Source organism: Calypte anna, chromosome 6 (assembly GCF_003957555.1).
Source record: "Calypte anna isolate BGI_N300 chromosome 6, bCalAnn1_v1.p, whole genome shotgun sequence".
Lineage (NCBI taxonomy): Eukaryota > Metazoa > Chordata > Aves > Apodiformes > Trochilidae > Calypte > Calypte anna.
This window is the reverse complement of record NC_044252.1, coordinates 21,884,963-21,904,906: the sequence shown is the minus strand read 5'-3', so window position 1 is coordinate 21,904,906 and position 19,944 is coordinate 21,884,963. Positions and strand designations below refer to the sequence as shown.

General features: G+C 40.3%; 1 protein-coding gene across 7 annotated transcripts in view; it reads left to right on the top strand.

Annotated features, from left to right (window-relative positions):
- BTRC (beta-transducin repeat containing E3 ubiquitin protein ligase) overlaps positions 1 to 19,944 on the top strand; it is a 123,554-nt gene that overhangs the window by 61,617 nt on the left and 41,993 nt on the right. The window lies entirely within an intron of this gene.

Genomic DNA, 19,944 nt, shown 5'->3' with positions numbered 1-19,944 from the left:
CAATTAAAATAAGGGGAAGGGGAGATAATGGCGGTCAGAATGATAAGAAAATGGGTATATTAGCCCATCAGAGCCCATCCTTGAGAATTGTAGTCAATGTGATTGCAAAAATGAGGTGCCACTCTCTTTTCTTAAAATTCAGTGTAATTAGAATAAAATAAGATACATGTAGGGCTGTTGGTGAATGGATAACATTTGAACCGTGATGTTATATGTATAGAAAGGCTGTGAGAAGGATGTCTTTAGCCTTGTGTAGGGTTCATATTTCTACTGAAAGGAAGTTTAGAATGGGCGTGCAGGACAGATCAGTGCATGCAGCCATCTGTTACCAAAACCAGCTGGCATTTTGTTGCTTCTCTTGTCACCACAAACTTGACCACTCAAAAGCCTATTTTCTCTTTCAGTTATATTTTCCTTGATCTTTTTGAAGTCCCTTGTTTTCCTACTTCGAATGATTGTTAAATGGTGCTTTGTTCCTTCAGAGCCCACTTTTGTATTGACTTTAAGATTTTCAGCTAAATGTTTGCTGGGGTTTTGCTGATGAAATTTGGATGCCCTGCTACTTTTGTTTCTTGTCAGGGAATTGGCCAACATAAAAGTTTGTCATGGTCCTTGCAGGTGGCTTAGCATTCGTTAACTGCTTGACACAGGTGCTTGAAGGGTTACCTTCCAGTGGAGAAGCACTTCTGAGAGAAGCTACCAGTCTTGGTAGAAAGTGCTAGTATTTATTAGCAAAACCTCTTTTCTTAGCTTAAGACCGCTGTTTTTTGAGACACTTCATGATCCAAAGTGGGTGAAACTCTTTCAGCAAGGCACTAGGGCAGCACTGACAGAATTACGTTGATGTACAGCATCACGAGGCAGCTCACAGGAAGCTAACTAGAGTAAACCCATTCATGCTTTATAGCATCTTGTTTGGCCTGGTTGCCTTACAAAAGAGCAAGGATGTGCAAGAACTACACCTAAATCAAGTGATGCCTCTTTTAAATGAAATAACATACCTTTAATATCCTAATGCCCTAAATAATAAACTCTCCTAAAGTTATCTTTTAAGTTCAATCACAGTAAGACATGTGGGTCAGGAACACCAAGACTTGTGTAGTGTTATTGAGGATGAATTTGAACCATCACTCTGGAGATGAAAAAGCATATGTTTTTAAGTATAATATCTCTGCATGCTGTAGAACTGTCTCTACCATCACACATGTGTATGTGAAAAGCGTATATATATGAGTATATGTCCATAAATGTACACACACATACATGAATATATGCATGAAAAAAATGTGAAGACTTTTTTTGCCTGGCTCTTATACTCCTTTCCTTTGCCTTTCCAACAACAAACCAAAATTAAACAAGAAAGCTTGTCTTTCAAATTCCAGAAGTGTTGAGGTTATAAATGCAGTTAGCTAAATGCAGATGGCTCAATGATGGCATAGGCAAGTGGCACAACTGTTAAGTGTTCCCTAGGTGAAGGGCTTTAGTTGGATTTAAGGAGTTCAGAGGCCTTCTAGCATTATACATGTGGTGAGTTTTATCCTCTGTGATTGATGTGTCTTACAGCCTTGGATTTCAAAATTTTTTTTTAAGAGGATGAATACTGGAAAGTGTAACTATGTTTCTTTATCCGCAGCACTTTTGGAAAAGGGGTTTCAATTTCACTTTTTTAAGCTGGCACTTAAAGACATAAATTGGAAATCATTACTTACCTTTCCTGATTCTGCAGAGCAGTATCAGCCCGGAGTGGGAGCCACAGGCAGCATTAGCACATGTTTGTGAAAAGTGTCAGTCTGCAAGGGACAATGTTATTTTCTGAAAACAGGATTTCTGCTTCTGCATCCTTTTGTAGAAAAGGAAATTTTGCTCTGTTAAGACTGTAGTATTGCCATTTGTTGATCATGTGCTTAGTGTTTCTAAAGTTTGTTCAAAGAATGTCCTGTGGTTTCCCTTGAGGCCACATGCATTAATATTGAGACATCTTTTTTCAGACTGAAGCACTGTCCATCCGTCAAGCTCTCTTGTGAACTGTACAGAATACTAAGATGTCATTTAGTAGCCTAACAACTGGCATTCTTTCTAAAATGGAGGGAAAAGAAGTTCGTAACATTAATATATATTTTCAAGTTCAGAGAGGAGCATGAGGCTACTGTCTTTCTGACCACTCAAGGAAGTCTGTGTTAGGAATCCTTGTCTGCCTAGTCTTCTATACACTGTTATGCTGGCTGTGTAGCCAGCTGCTTTGTATCTTTTGCAAACTTATGGATTATATAGTTTCATTTAAGCATTTAAAAATCAAACTGGAATATTCTGATAATGCTGGTATTTTGTTCTTAGCTGTGCTTTTCTGATATTTGTCCTGTTAAACTCCATTGTTGGGACTTGGGCATATTTAGGTAGAAGTAAATAAGGAGCAGTAGATTACTTAAACTTGGTCATATTTTGAATAAAGAGATTGAATCTTGAATTAAAAGATGCACAGATATCGCTTGTGTGATCTGTAACGTCTCTTGTCTTCCATCCTCAAGATTTTTTCCATTAATGTTTTGTCATCTCATTGCCCATTTTATTTGCATGCTTGACAGGTCTGATGTATATTTAACCTAATATATTTAAAAAGGCAATGCAATCTCTAGTGTAGTTTTTCTGTATGTACACACACCCATAAAATCCTCCTATTTGTAGAAAACAAAAAAATGTCTGTGAGAAGATTTCTTGTTAGGATACTACTGGTGTACAGTGAAAGTTTACAGCTTTCTCAGGAACTGGTGCTAGGTGCTTAAATAATGTAGAAATGTAGCATGAACCTGAGCTCCAAGGACAGGGAGTTTGGTTTTAATGAGGCTTATTGAACTCTGGCCAAATGAGCATCTGTTCCTATTGTTTGTTCCATATTTTGTAAGCCAGTATCTTCAGGCCAGATAATGGTGTTGGTGTGTGCTTCATCCTCAATTAGAGAGGGGCACAGTTAAAAATCCCCTGGCATCTGGTATATCACTAGGATTCTTGTGATGCTCCTGGGTGAGCAAACAAGTTTCTCTTCTGTTCTGCATCCAGGGCCACTTACTTTCTGTGGTGACCTTCACACTTGCTGTTTGCTGTGCAGTGGGGGATGCTCTCGTGTGTCTCCAGTCTCCTTGGCTGAGTTGTCGCTTGCATGGATTGTATATATTCCTGTTTTCAAACCTTAGTCTTACCTTTGCACCCTTTTATATTGTGGGCTGTTTCAGTTTTGCTGTTCACTTGGAGTTCTTTAGCTTTTGCTCTTCACTGGATTATAGAAATAACCTGTACCCTTTTCTTTCCCAGCAAGAGACTGGTGTACAGCTGATCTCACAGAGTTCTACAGTCAATTCCCATTTCCTGTATTCATTAGATAGGTCTTTACTGTTTATTAACTCCTGCAGTCAGTTCCAGTTCATCTGTATCTTGTATATAAAGAAACGTTCTCTCCTTAATTTTGCGCATTGAATTCTTTCCTACACATGCCAGAGATAGGCACCCTATGGCATACCTGCCAGAGAGAGCACAGACACCTTATAAATGGTATACAACATCCCCAGTTCTGAACTCAGCAGCAGCTGGGAGAGGCTCCCTGCCTCTATCTTTATCTCAGATAAGTGACATTTGAGGAAGAAAAATATAGTCAAGCACATCACCCTTGAAAAAAATAGACTTCTGTCTCATGCTGCTCCTTGGTACCCATATGTGATAACTGATCCTGCTTTTTAAGGTCCCAGCAAACCAAGGGAATTCTCAGTGTCTTTTAAGCATGTTGTGCCTTCTAGGGAATCTTTAATTCCTGTGCATCACTCTTTTAAATGTGCACACTGCAGTGCTTACAATATTGAACTAGGAATCTAGATAGGCTTTGTACCCTTTATTTTTAGCACTGTGATTTTATTCTCTGTGACCACAATGGCATTTTTTGCTCCTCTTCAAACAGGGAAGTGTATAACACTCTCCTTGCAGAAATGTTGTGAAATTTTACTGGATGGTGCTTTTTTGACTCTTGGATGAAATGTCCTGCTTAGGCATGTAGTGATGTACTGCCTTCTTCGCAAGCTCTTTGTAGTGTACAGGAGGACACAACTAAGTTCTGCTCAGTTCTGGAAACACATAACAGGGCTTGGCACTTCAAGTATGCTATGTGACATTTTCTCTCAAAAATGCATAGTATTATTTAGCTATTACTACACCTTTTATATTCAAGGATGATTCAGCTAAAGCAAGTAGTTATGGAGATAGCTGGTAATTGAAATCCACCTTCCTTTGTCAGTTCTATCTGCATCGCATCACTCCTTCAAAATTTTTAGAATAAAAATAATCTGCACAGTAATAGCATTGAGCTCAGAGTTTTTCTATGAATTCAAAGGAGAAACCACGAGTACTCTTTAATAAGAAAACATTTAGGGTACCAGGCTAGATGTTCCAGTTGGCAGTAGGACAAATTGATCTGAAGTGTCCCTCTTGTACTCTCAAGTCCCTTTATGTCACAGATTGATGGCTTCTCTTTCCTGAGAGTGTCCCTGCATTCACTTTACATGAAAAAACCAACCAACTCAGAGTTCTGCTGTGATATACCACCGAGTCGGTGCATCTCCAGAAAATGCATAATTTTCCAGTGCTTTTGAAGCCGTTCCAGTCCTTGAGATTGAAATTACAGCAATTTAATCACCAACAAATATTCTTTGACTAGCTACATTCAGTTTCCTGATAGTCTTTCCACTGTTTTAATGAGAAAACATGTTCCTCCATACCTTTAGTGTTAAGCTTATGCATAATGGTGCAGAGGGGCTGTCCATGGACATGCTTCCAGCTCCAGCCCCCTCAGTAGCAGTGTCCCTTTTTGTGGCTTGGATATACCTTTCTCTGGGATTACACTTATGAGGCCATTGCAGACTGGATAAACACTGCCTCAGACACTGGCTAATAGAGATCTAAACCTGTCATTTTACTCTTCTGTTGTGGGTATTCTCTCTGTAGAAAGTGAGTTGTGAGAATGGAGTGGGTGTTGCAGGGAATTTCTTATTGTTCAAAAGGTGCTTTGAAACTGAGTTTTCAGTATTTCTGCACAAGAAGAAAACAGCATCAGTGTTTTATTTAAGAGCTTTGACCTAATGATGATCTTTCTCTCTTAATAATATGTATACTTTTATGTTGTGAGATTCTTGTTTTTTATATATATTTTTTTTTAGGTCAAGACAATCTTTATGCTTTAGCTTCCCCTTGGTCTAATAACCTCTTTGCAAATGACTGAGAAAGAAATGTGATATTCCTGCTCCCCTCACCCCACCATACACATTCTCCAGATTTTGATAGACTTGTTTTATTTATTTCCAAAATTATATCCGCAGGAAACAAGCTGTTTAAATTCAGATTATGCTGAAGCAAAATGGTCCTGGTATGAGAAGCAACGTGCTGTTTTATGAGCGCAGAGTCCCTTTTCTCATAACTGATTGATAGTAAATATTTTCCTGAAGAATTATTGCCAACCATGAACAGTGCAACTGTTTCACTTTTTTTTTTTCTGTGCTACTTTCTGTACCAGCCATTGTCTGTAATTAAGATCTACAATTCACAATGCAGACGTTTGCACTTCCTCTGGGTCTGAGCTATTTATAAGGCATTTCAGCTGTTCAGAGTTTCTTTTGAGTGTTAAACTACATGTAAACAGGCTTCTATAGTCTTCATTTATGCAAACACTGTGGAGTGCTTGTCATTTCTGCTTCTCTTACCACCCAAAATTACTTTCTGTGTCATTGAAGCCATGAATTAGAAAAGATTTTTTTTTAAAATGCAGTAATACTTTGAAGAAATATTTATTCAGAGCTGAGAGTCTTTAAGTGTATTATGGAGATCAGTTCTCAAAGCTCTGCAGTAAGAATGGTAAAGTGATACAAAAAGCCTTGATAGAAAGAATAATTTCCAAAGTGTGGTCAACTCAGTGGAGCTGTTTTTGCTTTCTGGAGTCCTGGATTTGGAAACTCAAGAGAGCAAATTACATTACCTGTTATGTTGAGTTCAGTAAATGCCCATACAGATCCCCACACAGATCTGAGAAACTCCATCTCAGTTTTGACTTATTATAAGGTAAAATTTTTTCATGATGATGACAGATAGCTGGAAGAGGTTGCTTGTAGATGCTTTTCAGCCTCCATCCTTGGAGGTTTTCAAGACCAGGGTAGGTGAAGCCATGAGCTACCCAGTTTGACCACATAACACAGCCTTCTTTGAGCCAGGAGGCTGAGCTGGAGAACTCCTTAGGTCCACTGTAAACTGAATCATCTTGGGATCCTCTCAGTACACATGCAGTAGATGAAAGAGAATGCTTTTAAAATTTAGAATTTGACCTGACATCCTTTATCAAAATTCCTCTGTGGTATGTGTAGCATCACATGATGTAGCTCCACTCCAAGTGTTTCCTTGCTTGGTGATTGATACTCTGCATAACTGCATAAAGAATTACAGCCTTGAGGTCTTCCTCCCTGTCCTGTCATATTAAGTTTGTATGGAGCGTTCACCAGGATGAGAGTTCTCAAACAAACTGTACTCGCTTATGAAGTAGTTTGGGACCTTAGTGCTGGAAATGTGAAACAGTTTGGAATGCAAATAATTGGTAATTTTAGAGGTAAATGATGACAAACATCAAGAGAAGCAGCATCTCCTAAGTAGTCATCTGCAGTGGCAGCACCCTCAGATGGTAGAAAATAGCCACCATTGTGACATGAACTAGATATATCTTCTATTTTTTTCCAATGCAAGAGCTGGAAAAGTTGTTTGAAAAATAAATCCAATTCTTGTACCAAAGCTTGTGGTGTGAAACACTGGAATAATCCTTTTATCCCCTAGCCCACTGCAGAGAAGCCATTGGTGTGACCGAGTGTCACACTCAGAAGGCCAAGCAAGTTCAGGGTTTAGTTTAGCAAGAGTGCTGCTAAAACCGAGCCAATTTTTTTGACCAGCGGGAGTTTAGGCAGGGTGGACTCCAACATCTTGGCCACGAGGAGCGGACAGGAGAGGGGAGGTGGTGTGGAGCGAGCTCATCAGAGGCATGCGCTGCAGCACTGCCCAGCGATGCGTGCCGGATCACCCGCACACAGAGATCACATGGCTCCTCCAAAAGTCAAACGATCAATTCGCCTCGTTTTGGCTCTGTACTTAATGCACAAACAGTGCGATCTGCAGGGCTGTAATTGCATTGTTAGGGCCAAGGAACAAGCCTGTGCCTTTTCAGCAGACAGCTGGCAGGGAAAGAGGCATGTTGTTAGGAAAGAGAGAGGCAAGGCAAATAAAATTACTGCTAACGCTCAGAGATCGGCAGGAGTCCTACTTGCCTAATCTTACCGGTGGGAGCAAGCGGCTGTTGTAATCCAATTATAGCAGCATAAGCAATTTGTTAGACACTCCGCATAATGTAACAATTTCCCAATAAACTCTGACTTGTAATAACGTCGGCAAGAGCCCACATAAATCTGCCCGAATGGTGGGGGCTGGAGTGTTCGGCTGGGGGCTTGTAATTTGTGCCATCAGCACGTTTTGTGGAGTGTGGTGTGGTGCAGTCTTTCAGTGCAGGAATTTTAAGGAGAAAAGCATGGCACACCCCTCCAAGAGAAAGCCATTAGCAAGGGTCAAAAGAGATACCAAACAAAACCGGGAGGTGGCTTTTTGAGGAAGGAGGTAAAATTGAGCCCCAGATGCAAGGCTCTAGCTGATGAGGATTTAAAAATATTAAAAAGCGGTTGTGGAAATTGTAGCATTTTAAATTACAGCAAATGGAAGAGGGTAGAACTAAAATTACAACTCTTTTGGAAGGGGAGGGAGGACAGTGCCCTTCCTTATACTTAAGCTGTTTAAAAATTAAAAAAGAAGCTCAAGTATTGAAAGGGATGCTCTGTGCTTACAAGATAGAGAAGCCATGGATCCTGTCCCAATCAATTCATAATCTACAAAGGGAAAAATTAAACCTTTTCTGAAATCCAGTTACTCTCCAGTTGTCTGTCTTGCAGCTCCAAGCTGGCTTCATGCATATTGGCACAGCATCTTGATGATGTGCTTGAGAGATAAAACCTAGGTCTAGAACCATTCACTTTGAGTGTACCCCAGTGAATTTAACTTTTTTGGCACAATGATGAATGTCCCCTCTGGTTCATGCAGATCTACACAAAGAACTAATCTAATTTAGATATTATTTAAAAGTAAAATCAGTCTGCTGCACTCTGCCTGTCACTCTTAGAGCACATTGCGAGTTACAGCATCATAGACACCAGCTTAAGGTTTATGTTTAGCAAGATTTAAGGTAGCATATTTTTGTTAATCCCTGTGTTAGTATTTTTCTTTGCTGAGATGCAGATAGGTAGCAGGCAAAATAACCTAGGACCCTTTATATACAGCATAGGGACTGCCGAGGTCCAGGATTTTCAGTGTAGTTCTTAGCACTGCTGCAGTGTAAAAATGCCTTAGTTTGTAGAGCTAACAGTACTTTGTTCATTTCTTAGTGATGGAATCCTGCGAGGCTTCACTGTGGAGTGACATTTCTGCTCTGACTCATTCCCGAATTGTGGCAGCACAGTGCTTTTTTGTAGGGGAAAAATAGATCCCAGCTATACAAAACAGTTTTCTTTATCATTTGGAGATCCTGCTCCCAGTCCCTGTGTTTTGATAATGGGCTACGCAAGCTCCTTTGCTTAGCAAAAAAGTAAACCCAAAATTAAATTGTTGACCTTGTACATACAGCTCACACAATGTGTGACCATACTGTGTCTTTATGGTAGTACCGTATTTTGTACAATGTATTTGCATATTCACCTGTCATATTAGTACTGAGATGTTTTTTTATTTAAACTGTAAAATAGAAGCTGGGATGTGCAGGCAGGCTGCTGTGTGGATAATGCTGCATATTTTGCCCTTCTTTATGTGCAAGTCAAGCCTCCATTGTTCTTAATCTTCCTTGTCTGCCAGCGTATCAAGATAACAGACTCAGACTGCAAGCTTTGCCAGAAGTATCCTAATAAATATTTTCTTTCAACATAAATAAGTCCCAAAAAGTGTGTTTAAAGAGGGCAGATATTATCCTAGTTTACAGAAGGTGCATCAGATAAACTGCAGTGCTTCTAATAAAGCCACTCAGTGTCTGGGTTTAACTAATGGCTGATTTTCACAGCTTTGACAGTGAGCTGTGTGCGTTATTTTCTCCTGATATTGTAAAAATAATGAGAGCAAATTAGAACAATCAGTTTACCCAGATAGCTGCTGATTGGAGGTGATGGGCAATATGGCAGCGGGTAATCCATCTTCGGGCTCCTGTCACATTAACTTCAGCAGTGTGGAAAAGATCAGGCGGAGCGAGCGGGAATCCTGCCCAATCAGAAAGCCGAAATTAATGAGAAGAGCATTGTTCTGTGATCAACCTTTTAATTAGCAAGAGTGGAGATGGAGGGAGTGATGAAGCTGGCAGCACAGCTGCACAATGCTGGGCATGTTTTCGGTGAGGGGGAGGAAAAACATGGGTTTTAAATTACCCCTTCTGTGCTCCCTGTACACCGGCAGTGTGTCTTCATTCTAAACCTCTTAAAAGATCTTAATAAACAGCCGCATCCAGGTTAATATTGCAAACGTGGCTGTTACTAATGAGTAGTTTCAAAGTAGGTCCTTTCGGGGGTCATTTAGGAAGGTGTTGATCACTGTTTACAAAAAAAAAAAAGAGAGACAGGGTTTGGTGTTGGATTGAAAGTTTCACTACATCAAGGGAAGAAGAGGAGGGAGACGGATAAAATTAGAGTAAGGGACTGCCTGTTTTATTACTGCCCTCCTTATTTAGTATATATTTGAAATAAGATTCCTTGGCATATTTTTGAAATGAGACTCCTCAGTTAAAAATACTATGCATGCCATGTGGCTTTCAGCAACAAAAAAAGGGGAGAGAGTAAATAATACTGTGTTGATTTCCTAATGATCCTTTTTGTTGTGTGGGTTTTTTTTTTTGGTGGGTTGTTGGTTTGGGGTTTTAGGGTTTGTTTTTTTTGGTTTGGGTTTGTTGTCTGTTTTTTTGTGTGTAGGTGGGTTTTTTGGTCTTTATGTTTGTTTTTTTCACCATTGTTTTTTAGTTTGTTTGCTTATTAACAAAAAATTATAATTTGAAAGTTTTGGCTGCTATAATTGCTAAGAAGATTGACTTGTTCTTTTTTAAGAGGTTTGATAAAACTGTAATTTTCTCAAGTGCCATCTAAAAATGGGCATAGGGATTAATGTCTTCTAGATCTTAATACCAGTCTTAAGAAAACTGATATTTTTGTAAAGGGAAAAAATAAAGTGGGAAAAAGAGTGAGATTAGGGAGTATTTTCTGCGAAGGACAATAAGAAATGTGGCAGTATTAAAGTTTGCAGTGCAGGGAAATCCAGCAACTGCTAAATAACATGATTCCTGTTCTTCCTTCCTTGCTCTCTGCATTGTATTTTTCAGCCAGCATTTTTCTCCTTGCCCATAATTCCCAAAGAACTTGTAAGGGTTACAGAATGAGTCTCCCTCGTTCTGCGCACTGTGTCCATGCTACCTTTTTCATTTTTCTCATCAGAACAGGGGCTCTCTTCACGTATAGGTATTCCAATTTCTGATACTGAAAAGCAGGTAAAATCTTACCAGTTTGTGAGAGAAGCCAAAAAGCAACCCACTGCACCCAGCAAACTCTACTGGCTGCTGGTATGGCTCCCATCCAAGCTCACACCCACCCATCAGCTTTGCAGTACTTACTTTTAAGTAGGTAGCAGTGAACAGATGAGCTATAAAAGCTTGTGTGGGGGTGAGATTGGGTTTTCTGCTTTTCAGTTTTAGGTACCATCTTTGATTAGGGTAGTATTTTGGCCTTTGTAACAGTGATGCATCCTCTTCCCTCTCCTTCCTTTAAAAATGAATCATTGTGATAGCCACGTAGCTTTTTATCTTGTAAGGCGTTACATCTCTGCATAGAAGTTAATCAAATCACAGACCATTTGTACTATCTAAACCAGCTGTATTTCTAATATAATAATTAGTGGGGCTTGCAGTTCTGCATGTTAAGGCTGTCTAGTATTTTCCTTTGTAAGAAAGGAATTTTTTTATAACTTTGCTACTGTTAAACCATTTGAAGTAAAATTTTATTTTGACCTCAGTCTGATTCCCCTCCCTTCCTGCAGCCTGAGGGAGAAATGAAGTTTGGTATGTGGGATGAACTGTCTTCACTTAACAAAGAGCTGTTCAATATTTTATTTTATTTGTATTTGTTCTGTGCCCCAGGTTGTATTTACTGCATGCCTTTCAAGCTCTGGTCAGAATATGGAAATACAAACTTCCTCCTGGGGGTTTTCCCTCTAGTTGGAGAGCTCCAGAAGCCTTAATTAATCCTTTCAGTGCTCCTTGGGGCGAGGGCTGGATTCACAGCATTCTTTTTTTTTTTTTGCAAAAGAAGTTCAAAGTTTCTTTTGCAACTGAAATCTAGGGAGGAAATAGTTTATTTATAGTAAGCAATGAGGCCTCACAAGAGGAATATTAGATAAGGAATTATGGCTCCAGATTTTGTGACATCTTTTGTCTTTGTCATATTCTGCTTTTCTATCTCAGTTCTTCCATCTTTAGAAAGGGATGATACTGCTTAACATTTCCTTATTAGACATTTGGGGATCTGGAAACATGGTATCAGTTGAAGCATGTTTTGTACTTAAGCATTCTTTTTGTTTATATACACCTAATGTTGATTTGAGCTTCCTTCCTCTGACACTCTCCCCATGTCTGTCTGCATTTTTAAAAGGTTGTGTTAGACATGCATCTTGGGAAATACGCACTTGCCAATGGTTGCAGTCAGATGTGCAATCAAATATGGTCCTTATGGGAGGCAGGGGGAAAGTCTAAAGAAAAAGTGGACACTTTCTGAGACAAATATTATTCTTGTTGCACAAAACACCAAAAGTTCTTAAAGCTCTTTTTTCTCCTTTAATAATGCAAAACCCAGAAAAGTATTCCACAGCTGCTTAAATCAGTTTGTCAGTTCTCAAAGAGATTCCCTTGTGGGCTGAAGCCAAATGGTAAATTCTTGCCCAAAAGTAATCTTACTGCAAGAGACTAAGAGGAAAGTGGCAATGTCTTGCAAAATTCACCTTAAGTATAGAGCCACTACCGTGACTGTAATGGGATGACCCAGCATGGGGTGTAATATCGTAAGTAGTGTAAATATGCCACATGTGAATTAATAGGCAGCCCAAGGATTATTAATGTTTACATCCATGTTTAAATGAACTGACAGCTAATCTTATTGTTTTTAACCCAATAAAATAATTTTGTTCTAGCTTCTGGTTGAGTTTTGCAGCAGGATGATTTTATCAGAAGTTCTTGGCTGTTTGTTAGATCCTATTATAATTTAATTTGAAATGTTTCACATATTTTTCACATTAATTTTTCTATATTTTGCATTTTCTTAATGTAGTTTTCCTGCTTCCCTCTTCCCACCACCATGTGTGATTCTTCTGTTCTGCTTTCTCAGTCTGAGAGCTGCTTTGAGACTGGGGAACATGCACTCCCCAGTATGCTTGGGGAAAACTCATTTTCTGGAGTATTTTTCTTCACATTTTTGCCTGATCACTCTGAAGTTTTCCTATAACATCTTTCAGCACCAGAACTGTGTGTAGGGTATTAATGCTTAGTGTCTTCTCCCTGAGGCTCTCAGTTGGATTAGGGAACAATAACATAATTCTGCAATACCTTGCAAAGTAGCTATATAGTATCTCAGGAGAAAAGGGACCTTAGCCAGGCTCAGACCAAAACTTGAGGAGAACCAGCACTAAAAGTAGTCCTCTCGCTTTACTAACAGTCTAGTTCATCTTTCCTTTCACAGAGATATGTGCTGGCTTTCTGAACTTCCACTGATTTTCATCACAAGTTCAATAACCATCACCTCTTCATCAAACTCTCTCTAAAATACTCCTTGTGTGAATGTGACTTTCTGAACATCAGCACTGACATAAAAGGGAACCCCACAGAGTAACATACCTGCTTCTGTAAAGCTAGTGGTGGACTGAGGCCACACCAAACGCTTTGATGTACAGCCAGGTTCTCAGATAATGTATGGGCTCTGGGGAGGTTACAGTAATATCATCTTCTGTGATCTAAAGAGAGAGACTCCTCTGTAGAGGGGCAGCTTTCATCTTTGAGTAGGCTTCCCAGCATTCTACAAACTGCTGCAGGGCATGCTGCTGCAGAGCAAGTTGGATGGGCAAATCAGCCTGGGTTGGATCTAATAAAGAAAATCATTAAGTAGTTGGAGCCTGTAGAGGAAGAAATTTTCCCAGAGCCCTTCCCTCTCTCTCACCCTACCTTGTAGCTTTCAAATAGCTCCCGCAACCTCAATACTCACATTGCTAGAAACAAATGCTCGGGCAACCTAGCACACACCAGACTGTGTTGAGGTAGCGGAAGTTTCCAGAGAGTTTCCCCTGTAGTGTTCGAAGCAGAATGCTACACTCCATGGATGCTTTGCACTTCCTAGAATATACGTTTTGTCCAGCACACTAAAAGCTATCCTAAATATTGTTGATGAGGTCAAAACCAAGCTTGTTTGTATTATGTGCTACAATTTTCCTACCTCTAGGTAAACTCTAAATTTTACTTATTCCATTTATCCATTTGGAGAATGGATATTGGGTCTCTAGGGATTAACAAACTCTTTACTAGCTGTTGAAAGAACACCAGCAACATTTTCTTTAAATTTATCTCTCACCTTTTAATACAAAACCAGGTTAAACTGGGTCACAATTTGCAGGCAAAAATCAACTTAAAAATTAATTTTTAAAAAAGTCATAGCAATTCTCTATTTCTACATAGCTATTCTCTATTTCTACAGGGCTTGTATTTTCCATCTGTATTATACGTATTACTATTCCCTAGAAATATCTAATTAATTAATTAATATAAGTACATTGAACTTTTTGTGAATACTGTAAAAACAGAAGGAGGACATTTATTTAAAGACAAATAATTTTGTGAGTTTACCTGTTAAGATTTTAGTAGCTAAAAAGTTATTTATAAACTATTACAGAATGTAATTTGTCTGTAGAGAGATTATAAAACCTTAGATGTACTAATGAAATCAATACATACATTAAAGTACTAGCTCCTAAAATATATCTTGTAGTTCCCATGAAGATGGGGGTGAGAGAAATGTGAATTCATAGTTTAAATAGATAAGTTACCAGCTGGGAGATGGGAGCAGCGATGTTGAGTCTGCAATCTCATCTCCTGAATAATGTTTAATAGAATAAAACAGTTCTCATTGGAGAACTTGATGTCTTAATTTCTGTTTACTTCCCAATATGTAGTTGTCTTTACCTTAATTTCTGGCCACTTGTCACCTTGGTAACTTTTTTGGATCAAGTGCTGACACTTGGAATCCCTTCTAATGTGAAAACCAAGATAAATGGGCTTCAAGTCCTCAGGTGGAGACATATTTAACTTCCGAGTTTGCTGATGCTAAGCTACAGAACTCTTCGTTTTATGTGGCACCTCAAGTGACTCAACTCAAATAGTCTGTCTGGAGGTCAGACACTTGTCTCCATCATTTTTTCTCTCAAAGTAGATCATCATCAACTGTCAGGACAAGTTTTGATCGTGTTGATTGTAAGAACTGATTTGAAGTCATACCAGGCTCCAGATAGTACCACTCTGAGATTTTGCTCTTCTCAGAGCAAAGAGACTGGCAGATGCCCATTGCAACCTATACCCACATAACAGGTCAGTTAAAGATAAAAACTATCAGAAGACAGCAATAATGTTGAAATCAGCCATATATTTTTCCTTCCAATTATGGAGACAATAGATGGTTTTTGCTGAAGACAATGGAGTTCGTTGTCTCATCAGCTGTCTGCCTAGCAGATCTCAGCCCCACCTTCCCAGTCACTGGTAAGTGTCTTGAAGCAAACTCCTTCAGCAAAAGTGCCTCCACATCAGGGACTCTTAGCATCACTTGCATTACTAACATTCAAGCATCACATAAATATACACCTTAAAGGTTTACCCCAGATCCCATGGGGTTTTACCTGTAATCAAGGAAGGTATGAAAGGAGGTATTCTCTGTTCCCATGTAAAACATTTGTTACAAATGCATGAGACACCATGTGGGTTACCCTGTTGTGCCAACTACAGACACGATGAATATATTGTCTCAAGGGAACCTTGAAGTTCCCTGCCTATGAGTCTCCTGGAGCTGAGACAGGTAGGTAAAACCATACCAGAATAAATGGTGTTCCTGTGTGTCATATGCAACCTGGCAGTTCAGTCTAGTGGAAAGGTATAGGTTGTACATTTCATAAATCTTGGATATGCACAAGTTCACTGGGCACATGCCAGACTAAAAATTGACAGCTCCTTCTCTGGGTGAAGCTTTTGCTTATCATCCATTATAGAGGATTGAAGCTGCCTTTGGATATTGAACAGAATAGAGTCCACAGTCCCATCACTGTTCTCTGCTCATGGGAAGTAATTTTGCTTAGTGACCAGTCAACAAGTTTCCATCTGTGCCCTCTTAGATATAATCTGAGCTATAAAGTGATGAATGTCCTCCTGCAGAACAGGACATTGCCTGGCTTGTGTCATTCTCCATCTGGGACCTCTGGGATCACTGGTTCCAACCTCTTGCTACTTTGTCTCTTTAGTAAATGTGCTGAGTTTCATCTTAGAACCAGTTAAAGGTTAGTCTGAGGTCTTTTTTCCCTTTTCATAGAATCATAGAATTGGCTGGGTTGGAAGGGACCTCAGAGATCATCAAGTCCAACCCTTGAACCACCGTTGCGGTTGCTAGACCATGGCACTGAGTGCCACATCCAGTCTTTTTTGAAATATCTCCAGGGACGGAGAATCCACCACTTCAGTGGGCAGCCCATTCCAATGCCTGATCACCCTCACGGTAAAGAAATTCTTTCTAATATCTAACCTAAACTTCTCCTGGCACAACTTAAGACCATGCCCTCTTGTCTTGTTGAAAGTTGTCTGGCAAAAAAGAACAACCCCCACCTGGCTACAGCTTACTTTCAGGTAGTTGTAGAGAGCGATGAGGTCTCCCCTGAGCCGCCTCTTCTCCAGGCTGAGCAGCCCCAGCTCCCTCAGCCTCTCCTCATAGGGTCTGTGCTTGAGTCCCTTCACCAGCCTGGTTGCCCTCCTTTGGACCCGCTCCAGGACCTCAATATTCTTCCTAAACTGAGGGGCCCAGAACTGGACACAGGACTCGAGGTGTGGCCTCACCAGAGCTGAGTACAGGGGCAGAATCACTTCCTTGAACCTGCTGGCGACGCTGTTCCTGATACAGGCCAGGATGCCATTGGCCTTCTTGGCTACCTGGGCACACTGCTGGCTCATGTTCAGCTTCCTGTCAATCCAGACTCCCAGGTCCCTTTCTGCCTGGCTGCTCTCCAGCTACTCTGTCCCCAGCCTGTAGTGCTGCATGGGGTTGTTGTGGCCAAAGTGCAGGACCCAGCACTTGGCCGTGTTGAACCTCATCCCGTTGGAATCAGCCTAGATCTCCACTCTGTCCAGGTCCCTCTGCAGAGCCCTCCTGCCTTCCAGCTGATCCACACTCCCCCCCAGCTTAGTGTCGTCTGCGAATTTGCTGATGATGGACTCAATCCCTTCATCTAAATCATCAATAAAGATGTTGAACAGAACTGGGCCCAACACTGATACCTGGGGGACACCACTAGTGACCGGTTGCCAACTGGATGCAGTCCCATTCAGCACCACTCTCTGGGCCCAGCCCTCCAGCCAGTTCCTAACCCAGTGCAGAGTGTCCCTGTCCAAGCTGTGGGCTGACAGCTTCTTCAGGAGGATGCTGTGGGAGACGGTGTCAAACGCTTTGCTGAAGTCCAGGTAGACCACATCCACAGCCTTCCCCTCATCCACCAGTCAGGTCACCTGATCATAAAAGGAGATCAGGTTGGTCAGGCATGACCTGCCCTTTCTAAACCCGTGCTGGCTGGGTCTGATCCCTTACCCATCTTGCAGGTGCTGTGTGATTGCACTGAGGATGATCTGCTCCATAACTCTGCCAGGCACTGAGGTCAGGCTGACAGGCCTGGAGTTTCCCGGGTCATCCTTCCAGCCCTTTTTGTGGATTGGCGTGACATTCGCCAACTTCCAATCATCTGGGATGTCCCCAGTGAGCCAGGACTGTTTACATCAGAAGATGATTCCATAACCCAATTGTTCCAATGTCTGGAAATCCTGAGTTTCCAGGTTAGCTTATATATGGAGAGATTGTACCACTGGTTCTTTAGCTTGTTTCTCCCTTCCTTTCATTTTTAAAGTTACTTTTCCATTTTTGGTGTTTATCCCCTGTATTTCTAAAGAGCAGGCATAGCCTCTTTGTTTTATTAGTATAAATTGAACGATCCTTGTGGTGTGGCTTAATTTAACAAATGAGGGAAGAGAAACAGTGAAGATGTTTTAGCATTTGTGGTTGAAGAGTTTGTTTTTTAGGAGGAATTTATGTTTATTTTTCTGGTCACTCTCTCTTAGAAATGATCAAAATACTGTTCTAGACTATACTGCAGCTATTAACACTCAGTCTTATGTACAAAGATCTAATTATTCTGAATGATCCAAAGCTTGTGGTTTAACTGCCATATTAAAGCAGTGACACAACTTGGATGTCTTCTGAAAGGAAAAAGGAGCTTGAAGAAATGGCTGAACGTCCCTCCCTTGTTATTGTCAGGTATCTTGGTGCCTTCATTTTCTTAAAATGTTGTTCTCCCTTTGCAGTACTCAGCAACTACTACTGCTTAACTGGAACAGGTCTCACTAGTAGTCACTGCCACTAATTGGCAGATTTAAAAATTTAAGTGTTTTCTCGGAGGGAACCTAGAATGGGAAATAACTCATGTTGTGCAGTAAAAGAAACTGTTCCGTTTTTTTCTTTCATTTTTATTTAACGCAATCCATAATTTACAAAACCAGATTTGAATTAGTCTGCCTGTGGAAGCTCATATCCAAGAAAATTTCAACAAGGCAGGCAGTCCCTTGTTGCTTGTGACTTCAATTGAGGCTGCATCTTGGAGACAGACAGCAGTGCTTGCTGTATACCTTGGTGAACCTTATTGTTAAGGAAAACTAAAAATGAGCAGCCAAGTAGTTCCTCTCACAGACCTGGAAATAGTATTCAGAGCAGCTGCAATTACTTAGTTTATCATAGTAGGGAATCTTGGCAGGCAAGTAGACCTTGCCTGCTCAGCTGATAGAGTACTTTGGAATTAGGGAATGAAACAGGCTCTGCGTGTAGCCAGGCTGAGTCCTGTGACCAATAGGCAAACTTGCCTTCCTGATGCCCTGAATTTGTGAAATATGATAGGGCTTTCCTAGTTGTGTACACAGCTTCAGATTTAACTGTCTTCTTATGTCCATAAAGTCTGAGTTGCACTGTTGTTTCTCAGCACAAAATGAAACCCTTCTTAGAGGGACCCCAAAATACAAATCTGGTTAAAATACATGATGATTAAAATATTTCAACACTGATTTTTCTGCCCCTGCTTCTGTCAATTTAAACAATAAATTTTGTGCTTAGGTTAACATTCATGTAGAAGAAAATAAAAGTGAAAAATACTAAACTCTAGTACAAAATAATTAGATTGTTAATTAAGCAAGATTTGCAATTCTTCAGCAAAGCAAGCCCTCTTTCTTCCAAGTAAGCCTTCCTTACAAGTCTGATTGCAGGTAGTAAAAATTGCTGCTTAATGCTAGTTATGTGCATTCTTTCAGTTCACTGGATTTTACAAAATTTTGTGAACTACAGAGTTGAAAAGGTGATTCTCTTGCCATCTTCACTTACATCTCATAGTCCTGTTCTGAATCATGATTTGTGATCATAGGTAGTTCTGAGATGAGTTGTAGTGGGAGTATTTTGAGAGTCAATTCAAAAGACTGCAGATGATTAGGCATCACAGTCAATTGATTCATTGCTTGAGACCTGACTTTTGAAATTGGTTCAGGTCGTAAGTGATGCTCAGTTTGGAATTTAATAATTTGTGTAGAGCCTCAGTTGCAGTTTTTAGAGAACACATGCATCAGAACAAAATAACCATTTTTGAAAATTTTTAAGTAGTTGGAGAGATGGAATTAAAAGTCAAAATTGGATGTCCAAAAAGATCCTTTAATTACTACAGGCTCTCAACTTGCAATGCCAGAGAGCAGGAGTGTCCACAGCACTTTTCAAAAACCTGGTATGTGATTGCAATGAAGAATGACTAATACAATAACAAAGGCTTGTGAAGTTCAAAGTTGGGAAGCCTTTTAAAAAAGAATTCCCTATACAGCATCACATCTTGCTCAACATCTGACAACTGTAACTTCACTAAAAAGCTTTTCTGTCCAAAACCTGGCAAGTGTAGATAAGCTTTGACTATGAGGTTACAAACAGAATCATTTAGATTGGAAGAGACCTCAGGAGGTCCAGCCTTCTGCTTAGAGCAGGGTCAATATTGAATTCATTAATCCCAGTTAACCTCCATTGCTGCGTGCCTTTATCTCCTAAGATAGCACAGAGAGCCTCATGAAGTTACGCAGTCTGAAAAGGCACAAAAACAACAGCTACAAACTGCTTCCTAAATGGAGATGGGAGATACATTTCTTCTAATATACAGCAGTGATGAAAGATCTCAAAAGTTTTAGTACTTGGTTATACGTATATGGGGAAGTGTCGCTGATGCCATGTCTTACTGCAGCTTGGTCAACACAACCTCTCTCTTACCTGCTTGATTCAGACGCAAGCCACAAGTGTTTGCAGATGCAGGGGAGAACAGATGGACTGCAGTGTCAGCCCAGAGAGGCATGCAGCTGAGTGTTGCCAGCATCACTAACAGATCTGCAACTGTGGAGGCCTTGCTTTCACTTCAGATGTCCTTTTGCTCCTGCTGGACAGGTCAGATATCTGACTGTAATCC